Source organism: Hemicordylus capensis, chromosome 5 (genome assembly GCF_027244095.1).
Source record: "Hemicordylus capensis ecotype Gifberg chromosome 5, rHemCap1.1.pri, whole genome shotgun sequence".
Taxonomy (NCBI): domain Eukaryota; kingdom Metazoa; phylum Chordata; class Lepidosauria; order Squamata; family Cordylidae; genus Hemicordylus; species Hemicordylus capensis.
In genome coordinates, this window is record NC_069661.1 from 172,450,400 (window position 1) to 172,460,964 (window position 10,565).

The 10,565-nt window shown below is 39.5% G+C and overlaps 1 protein-coding gene across 1 annotated transcript in view; it reads right to left on the reverse strand.

Annotated features, from left to right (window-relative positions):
- TES (testin LIM domain protein) overlaps nt 1–10,565 on the reverse strand; it is a 42,679-nt gene that overhangs the window by 31,048 nt on the left and 1,066 nt on the right. The window lies entirely within an intron of this gene.

Below are 10,565 nucleotides of genomic sequence, written 5' to 3' on the forward strand. Positions count from 1 at the left end.
GAATGACCAGGCTCAAACTATCATACTTCGGAAACATTATGTGAAAACCCAGCTCCCCTGAGAAGTCCATAATGCTGGGAAAAGTTGGAGGAGGACCAGCAACAATTTAGATGGAGTCGATCCCAACAGCAATGAATGCACCACTGAGAATTCAAAGGCCAGGTTGAAGATGGATCATTCTGGAGAGAATCTATGTGGTTGCTAAGAGTCAACATCGACTTGACAGCACTTAATTAATGCTTTTGTTAGAGACTTGAAAGGAAAATTATGCCTGACTGTGGATGGAGCAAATTCTGACAGGAACTGTCATCTGTCACTTAGTATTGTTCTGGTCACCATGTGGAAACCAGCCACAAAGCTATGAGCAACAAAGTACCAGCTAGCGGGAGAAAGAGGCAGCAATGATAATATGCTGGTATCCTGTTGAGGTACATTCTGAGTAAGCTTCCAATAATTTAAATGCAATATGGCACCTGCCATGCCAGCAAGTAAGGAACTCTATTACCAAGGCGGGGGAAGGGGGTATCAGTGTTCTCCCTAATTTTTCTCACCTGTGTGTGGAATGAGTTTTGTTCTGGATGTCAGTTTCAAAACAGTGTGCGCACACATGCATTCAGACTGGGACCTTTCTAATTCAGCCTGAGTGGGATCTAAAATTAGCTGAGCAGACATTTTAAAAAATGTGTGCGCACACGCACGCCTTAGAAGGTACACTGGCGGGTATTATTCATCTAGGAGAGAAATCGTGTTAGGTTCTCATTAAGGTCAAGACACCGTAATATTTGCCACTTGTACTTGACTTGCCCATTAAAAACGTGATCGTTTTAGCCAACCCTTATACATGTAAAACATGCATGATACTGGACAAGGCAGCCATACTGTGTATTAGCAAGAGACAGAGAGATACTTCTTTCACTGATTGTCAAGGCTTCCATACACTTTTCCGAGTAACAATATCCTTGATGAAGGAAGCAATAGCCAATCTGTTCTGGCTTTCTGCTCTGTGTGCTTTTGTCTTTCTTTCTAGACTCAGTTGCCTCTTCCATGTTAGAAAGCTAATAAAATCAATTCAATAATCTTCTAGTTATACACTGATGCATTGGGGGGGGATGTTGGGGCGGGGGGTGGAATTAAGTGAAAATGATGCAACATCACAGTTCACAGACAGCACCAGATACAATACTTTGATTCAGGCAAGCACTTGAATATCAATAGCAAGTAAATGCAAGGAGGCTCTGTACATATGATCCCTAATTAACAGGAAAACATGTGAATCAGCCCCTTCTAACAGCGGTTAGAGCTAGACCATACAGTTTTGCTACAGACATTTAAACATTATTATATGCTTACGTTCCTCCTAGCTGCAAATTCTGTATGCAATTGCAGTTCCCTAGTCTCCATCTTTCATTTGCACAAATAGAAACTTAAGGCTGCTGCCTGGCACCCTCCTTTTAAGCACAGCGGCTCCAATACACAAAGTTCCTCCACAACTGGGCTTTCCCACTGACTTCAATCGGACTGAGGAGACCAGAGTTCAAATCCCTGTTCAGCTATGAAACACTGTGTGACTCTGGCCTTGCAGGATTGTTGTGAGGACAAACATTGCCACATATACCACTCTGGCCTCCTTGGAGGAAGAACGGAATATTATTCCTCCTTGGAAGAAGAGCGGGATATGCAGCAGCTGCACTGGCTCCCAGTCCATTTCCAGGCCCAATTCAGGGTGCTGGTTTTAAAGCCCTAAATGGCTTGGGACCAGGTTACCTGAGGGAATGCCTTGACCCATGCCCCAACTCATTCCTAAAGATCTTCTTTGGAGGCCCTTCCCTGGCTGCCCCTGCCAAATGAAGTGAGGCAGGTGGTTACTAGGGAGAGGGCCTTTTCGGTGGTTGCATCCTGTTGATAGAATAGCCTCCTCGGTGAGGTTCACCTGGCTTCGTCGCTTTGCTCTTTTAGACACCAGGTAAAGACTGTTTTGTTCACTCAGGCCTTTTAAATTTAAGTCTTTAAAAAGTGTGATCTGATTGTAACTGATTTTTAAAAAATGTATTTTCTTCCCCTGCTTTTGGGAGGGGGGTCTATTATGATTTAATGTGTGTTTTTATCTTATGTTTTAATGTTGTGTTGTAAGCCACCAGAACACAATTTGTTATGGGGCAGCTAACAAATAAAGATTATTATTCATTATTATAATAATATAAATGCATATACCGATTTGTTTCTAACAATGAAGAAACATTTGCCTTTGTGGGAACACCATCTGCACATCAGTGCTTCCATATGAGTGGAGGCAACATTGTGATTAAGAACATGGGCTGGGAAAACTTGGGTTCAAATCCAAGCTGGACATGGGGCAAATCACCACCTCTTAGCCTTCATCTATAATATGGAGATAAATAATACTGGGCTGCTTGAGGGATGATTGAGATTGTGTTTATGAGGCCTTGGTATAGGCATTAAAAGGTCTATATGTTCTTAGAGTTAAGTTTAGTAGCACAAATTTTTTCCCATAAAAATGTAAGGGCATGAGATGGGCAGAGACCATTGCATGGTTATCTTGGCTCGTAAGCTGAGAGCTCAGTTTCTCTTGAAACATGCTACAGTCATCTCTCACCAACTGCTAGGGTTCCATTCTGGCAAAACCTCACAGTTGGCAAATTCGTGGTTGGCGAGGCATAAAAGTCTATGGGAAACAGGGGGTTAGGGGAACCATGACTGCAAAAAGACCTAAAAATAAAGGGAAAAATACTGCCCCCCAAATGCTAAAAAAAAATCACAAAAAATCCTGTAACATCTCCAAGAGTCATCAAGAAGAATGAGCAGATCAAATCTCTGGAAATTTTCTGAACCTGCCCCCCCCCCCAATCACTCAAAGGCATTTTAAATTGGCAAGGGACATCAAGTTCAGCAATGGTCACCAAGAGGAATGAGCAGATTGAAATCCTGAATTGCTGAACACCCACGTATCACTAAAAAAAACCTTGCCAACTGTGGATACTCGGGTTGCATATACTCAAAACTGTGTTTTTTGGTAAAACCGTGGTTGGCAAGGTATGACTGTACTTCAAAATACAACAGGAAGTCCTCAGGCTTACGACTCAATTGATTCCTGAAAACTGTGTCTTAAGTCGAAAAACCTTAGCTTGAAACCTATTTTCTCATAGGAAACAATGTTATAAATGGGTGTTTGGGTCTTGAACCAATGTTGGACACTTTTTCCCCCCCTGCTGCTGTCAAAGCTGCTATTCAGTCGCAGATGAACAGATATGCAGCACAGTAGTTGATGGCAGAGAACTGGAAGTTGCTCAGTTTCTTGACTCTCACTTCTCCATGGAAGAAAGGGAGGCAACTAGGTAGCTCACCTCCATCTCCTCCTGAGCAACAGGAAAGAAGGAGAGTGGGTAGGAAGTGGTAGGTGGACCGGAAACTGGCTGGGCTGTCTTCCTCTCATATCAGAGAACAGCAGCTGAGCCTGGAAGCGGAGGAGGGGCCAAAGCAGCAGCATCTTAGATGGGCATCAGCCTCTTCCTTCACAGCCTCAGATACAGCAGCAGCAGATACAGATAAAGCACCAGGATGGCCAGTCTCAATGCCAATATGATCCTGAGCCACCACTGTCCACATCTGAAGTGTTGTAAAGTGAAACAGTTGTAAAGTTGAAACAAGGTGTCAATGTATAAATGTCTTAAGTGTCATTTGTCTTAATTTGAAACATCTTAAGTTGAGGATTTCCTGAATTTTATTGCTTTACATTTTTATAACATAAGCTTAATACTAGAAGGATTCCTACCACACAGAAAGCTCAGAGCTGCTTCAACACAATTCCTAGATATAAAAGTGGATACAGGTGAATATTGCCAATTCTAAAAGTTAATGGAATACAGATGGAAATACTTTTTATTTCCATAGTAAAGAATTCTGAAACTAGGGGAAGGACAGGAGTTTTCCATTCAGTCCCATTCTAGTCCTCCTGTAGAGCTGTTCTATTCAACTTAACATGCATTTATTAAAACAGTGACTGGGCTCAATTTCTGCTTGGAGCTGGTTTCCAAGGTAGCAGCCATAAAAACAAGAAGAACTGAGAAATGCACCGCAAGAACAAATGCCTGAGTGGCGCTTTCCAGTAAACAAATCAAGTAGAAACTTTACTTCTGCATGCTAAATTATTACTTGTAGGGCATGATTTTACCATATTGCTCTTCTCTAAATCTCCTCTAATTTTCATTTTTCAGCCATACACCAGAAGTTACCTGCACTCAAGATCTGTTTTATAAAGGCAATACACACATACAGTTACTGTCTAAAGAATGGCAATCTGAAAAGAAATTTCTCCTTTCTTTTGCAGCAAGAAACCTCACAAATCCTGTACAGTGAATATCCAAGAGAAGCCTCACTACCATGTTCTTCTTCTCTGCAGGCAAACTGTGCAATCACAGCGTGCAAATGCAATGCACGTCTGTGACCTACTGACACATTTTATGGAGTTCACCAATGTCACAGACAGGGCAAAGCGAATTCCAGCTTTAGAACAAAGGTTTAACTAACAGGGGTTTAATAAAGCACCAACTGTAGGAGTTATCTCCATGTGAAATTAATGAAACACAGATACTGGAAAGTTATCCTATGTCATAGTGTATTATATCTAGGGCATTGTTTCAAGGCCTCACATTTTAAAATGCTCTTCAGTTATAAGAGTATAGAAAATCAAGTGCTGGTTAAAAGGTTTGGTATGATAAGAAGTTGTCTAATCCACAATGCATCACAGCAGGCAGTAGTACTATATTTAATATATTTGTACCCATGCTTTCAAGGCCATGATCTCATAAGACTGTTCATTGTCTGATAAAAGAAAAATACAATTATTAATACATTCTTAAATAATGTATTAGTAATATTTGACAGGTTGGCAATTACTGAGCCCGACCTGATCATCTAATCTTTGAGACATTCCAGATTGTGTAAGAGAATTCTAAACAACTGGTTTTTGGTGGAAACAATATTTTCCTCTGTTGATTCCAGAGAATCAAGAGAACATAGGAAGCTGCCATATACTGAGTCAGATCACTGGTCCATCTAGCTCAGTATTGTCTCTACACAGACTGGCAGTGGCATCTACAAGGTTGCAGGCAGGAATCTCCCTCAGTCCTATTTTGGAGATGCCAGGGAGGAAACACGGAACCTATATGCTCTTCTCAGAGCAGCTCCATCTCCTAAGGGGAATATCTTACGGTGCTCACACATTAAGTCTCCCATTCATGTGCAACCATGGCAGACCCTGCTTAGCTAAGGGGACAAGTCATGCTTGATACCACAAGACCAGCTCTCCGATTGCTCAGACTGTCGATTCCAAGTTATTGTCCAAAAACAGTAGGTGTAGAGAGAGAATGAATACATGCGTGAACGCACACATAATTTTGGATGATGCCATAAATAGATAATACCTATTTACCTCAGCTCACATGCCACATGAATCTCTTTGCATTTGTGTTCACTTTGTCATGTACCTACAGATGAAACGAAGGCAACTCAAAAGACTTATTATCCAGGCCCCTTTTCTATCTTATGAGATCAGTTCAGTTTCTGATTAGCTTTTGACCTTCAACAAATAAGGCATTCAGGCAATTAAATGTTTCACTATCTCAGGATCCACAAGGCCTAAGATACAAAACCCTAACATACAAAACCCTAACCCTACATTTTAAACCTTGTGTTGGCTTTAATCTCTCCAGGGCTAGGCATTTAAGGCAGACCAACTCAGAATATGCACTACTGCATAACCTTGCTCCCAGATCTAGTACCCATACACTAGAAGAGATGTGTGGTATCTCCAAATGAATTTCAGATTTATATTTTGTACCCAGCAGCAATGAAATGACACACCTGAAGTTAAGATGAATCAATTTTTTAGAGGTTGAGGTGGAAGAAAAGAGACATAGGAGGAAGTGAGCAAATTACTGAAAGTTACACAGGAAATAAAATAACCTGAAAATTCAAGGCAGTACAAGAAATATTTGAAAAGCTCTCCTGAGACACATCAAGAGGGAAATATAGGTCAATCTACTATATACCATGCAGTCTCATAGGGATATCTTTTGTTCACCTTCACACTGAATCATTCCTTCCAACTCAGCATAAAATTTTCACTAAACGTTTGAAGAGACTTCCCCATCTGTATATACATATTACTTTACAGGTACTATTGGTTTCTGAGGAACCAGAAAGTAAGACTTGGCACACAAAAAAACCCCATACAAAAACACATTATGACTATGGGACAGGTAATAAGAATCCAGAAACACAACTTTTGTACCAAGTCCCCAAAATAATGGCCACTTTAATCTGCAGTGTCATTTCCCAAGATATACACAGTTGGTAAGGCAATGAAGAATTATTTTTTTTAAAGTGTCATCTCAGTCATTTTATAATTTATATGTTTAATATATGTGCCAGCTAGGATGGTCGGTATCATGTGGGGAATTAATGCTCAGTATGATTTTTGACAAGGTCTATACACCCCTGAACACCTTAAGTGGCACAGTGGGGAAATGCTTGACTAACAAGCAGAAGGTTGCCGGTTCGAATCCTTGCTGGTACTATATTGGGCAGCAGCAATATAGGTAGATGCTGAAAGGCATCATCTCATACTATGTGGGAGGAGGCAATGGTAAACTACTGTCTTCTACCAAAAACCACCACAGGGCTCTGTGGGTGCCAGGAGTTGAAATCGACATGACAGCACACCTCTACAGATGGAAAACAGATGATAGCATTGCAATACTTTCAGCTTTCAGTGTGTTAATTTTGTTGTTGTAGTCCTGACCATCGGGCATGCAGTGGCCAAATTCACAATGGTGTTTTAAAAGTTTTGAAAACACAAAAGCTACGATGCACTTTTACTGATGTCAGATGAATAGAAATAAAAATTGTCAAGAATGTCCTCCAAAGGTTATTCCACAGAGAGAGTACAACAGTTTGTTCATTGTTACATGGACACTAACCATTGCCTCTAAGCAAAAATGACTGCAATTTTACCCTAATCATTCTGGGGTAGGGATAAAAAAGGGGTGGTAAACCTCCTGTATTCTGCCAAAGAAAACCACAGCGTTCTGTGGGCGCCAGGAATCGAAATCGACTTGACGGCACACTTTACCTTTAAAACAGAGAAAGCTGTAAATACAACAACGCTACCTCCTATTTTCCATCTCTAGCAGTGTACCGAAAATCACTGTGAGCATTCATCCCCTGAGATGGTACTGATGAGCAAAATGTCGGGGTCAGAGTCTGGCTCATAGACCTGTTGAATAAGGTAAAGTTTCCTCAAGCCAAAACTCAAATTATTAACTTATGACTACTCTAGTGCCTATTTGATTTCTAAAGTCTGATATAACAAATGGAAAGATGCAGATGCATGTTTTCAGATTTGCTTTTCCACAGGATTTCTAATTTTAGAGAAGCTCAAGCGAATACAAGCAAGCCTCAAGCTCTTGTATGTATGGATACCATTACATCAGAAAGCCTGAAATCACTGAGAATCAAAGACCTCTACTGGGCCACAGTTAGCTGAATCAGTTTTCACTAGGATAGAAAGTCATACTCTATATAAAGAAGAAAGTCACCTTCTATCTAGAGTCATCTAAACCTTTTTGGAATATTAGGATATGTTCATTAAGATGTGCTGAGATTGTAATAGAGTTTATAATAAATTTCCCTATAGTTTAGAAACGAGAAGGGTGGGTTAGTAGTAAATAATTACAGGAACACTATTCATGAAGGTGTTGCCACCCTATACTTGCATTCTCTCTTTTTCATTTTTGATTAACAGATTCATATATTATATTGCTACTTTTATAACAACCATATTGTTTATGCCCACACTGGCATAATATTTACCCTTGCTGGATTTTATATTCTTCAGGAACTGGATCCTTTAAACCTTCTATAAACATTTATTTCCACTAAATATCTAAACAGACATTTTGAATGAGTGTATAAAAGAGTAAAGGTATCATTCACAAATTTCTATTCATGGCCAAGGTCTTGCTTCACTTCCCTCCACCACCACACACACTTTTGTTTTTTGACACACAACTTGTGTTCTTGTACGGAAGTATGACGATATCCACTTGAGATCATTTTTCAAATTCAGCTGATCTGTGTAAATGGCAGATATGTAGATCCAACTCTTTCGAAAGTACATTTTTCCATTCAGCTCCTTATCAGAGAAATCAAAGCTGGACCACACATTGATTTATTCTACTTGATATTCACTACAAATATATACATTCATCAACAGATCTAGGTTTCAGGATGCACAACATTCTGAGAAATGCAAGGTGGTGGTAACACTATGTTGCTAAAGGATTAATTTCATCAGAACTTCAAATGGTCTTTAAAAATTGACATTTGATAACTTGATATGCCTTATAGAATGCAATAAAGCACCTGAACAAAAGCTGGCAAATAGCCAGATATACAAGGAGCTGCATGGAATACAAGCTTCAGTAAGTTTCCTGGGGTTTGCTTTCACCTTTATGGTCACTGACAATTATTTCTCTTTCATATATTAAGTGAAAAGCTGTACTGTCAGAACAATTAATGGGAAGAAGATTATATCTGTTTGGACAAAAGCATGAGTATAAAGTTGAAGTCATTAACTACATTCCTTCTCTGATGTAGTTTCCAATGAATATACTCCCTTCATTGAACAGTACCTTTAGAGATAAGCTTTTCTTCTTTCCTCTTTGTGCAAAATCCATCTCATTTATTTAAAAGATTAACTTGCATATATTTATTTATCGTATGTATACCACCCAAAACACAAGTCTTGTGTGTGTGTGTGTGTGTACACACACACATAAATTTTTCCCTGAAGAGTCAGGATACTGAGCAATTTCTCCCTTGTTTCAAAGAGTCATCATGACAGGCTTAAACTGCACAAGCAATTTATACTTATTGCACTTCTGAACAGTGTTGCTGTGGTACAAAAGAATGTTGTGTAATGAGAAGTGTTGTACTATATTTGGACGGTTGCAAAACTTATTGGGTGGCCTTGGAAAAGTTGCCTTCAAGTTATCTGACCTACTTTGAGTGTTTAACACACAAAACCAGACAATGAGGGAAGGGAAAGAGAAGAGAACCACAGTACAAAAACACATTGTATGAAATAGGAGATAGTTTATAACAATATGGAAAACCATACCCAATACATAAATACAAAACAAAGGGGTACAGCAGAAATGGTGGTGCAACACGCATCACCCACTGTAGCCTTACATGAATATGCAATAAAGAAATTGTAAGGAACATATGTCAGTCACAGCAATATGAGAGTCTATGACCTCATTTTATACAATTTTATCAAAAATATCTGGACTAAATTGTTCTTTACAAACATAGATATTGCTTCAACAATCACACGTTTTAGGAGACAGCTAGGTCCATAAGTTTTAATCTCATTTCTGCAACTAGTTCTCAAATATATAGCATCACACTTTTCAATCTCCAACATGCAAGTTACTAAGACTCCAAACAGAAGACAGATGCAGAACACAAAGAGAAAGCTCTACGCTGGCACTATGAAGTTCCTCCATCAGTTTCAAAGTAGCTAACAATATCTTTGTGTGTCCATGTATGATAACATGAAGCAAGAACAACAAACTGGAAATACCCGACATGGATGCCTTAAGCATATCCTTAGATACTGTTTTAATAGTTTGATGGTTTTAAATAGTTTTAACTTTGTAATGTTTTAACTTGTTTTTATTGTTTTGCTGTAAACTGCCCAGAGATTTGCATTTTGGGTGGTATACAAATATGTTAGTTAAATAAAATAAATAAAATCAAAATACCTGAGATGTATATCTTAAGCATACCCTTCTCTCTCATTTATTGCCTTTCCCCCAAAGCAATGGGCCGGGGTGTGGGGAGATAAGCAAATGGACCATCAGTGTGCAGCTGCACATCCTGGTTTTCACTCCATCTATCGGCCCTCTTCCCCCATTTCTGTGGGCTACTATAATCGAGCTTGCTACAACAGGGGAGTGAAAGAACAATTTAAGCACTGAGCTATTGGCCACAGCTACTGCATGTTGTCTCAGTGTATTGGCAGGCTATTGTCCAGGTCTGGACCTAGCAATCCTTTCACAGGATTGTGGTGATGGTCCACCCAAGAGCTGCTGTTGTCTTGTGTGGTTCACTATTGGTTTTCGCTGGTTCACTAGATCCTTGTATATCTGTAGCCCGCCAAGGTGTTTTAAATGTACAGAGCAAAAGGTGCACACTCAGAATCTCTTGGCTGTTAAGTTGTAGGTAATCTCTGTTAAGTGATTCCAGGCACATATATTCTTTGCTAATGAGCATTAAGAAAGGTCTTGCTGGATCAGACCAAACAGGCCTGGTGAGCAACTAAAAACTGATATGCAGTACACTGTAGCCTATCCTCTGCTAAGATTATAGAGTTTAAAAAAAAAACTTCCCCCAGAATATGTTATTTTATTTATTTACAAAATTTAAAGATTGTAGGAGATTAAGAAGGTTAACAACTGCAGTGCTTTAGATTTGAATAT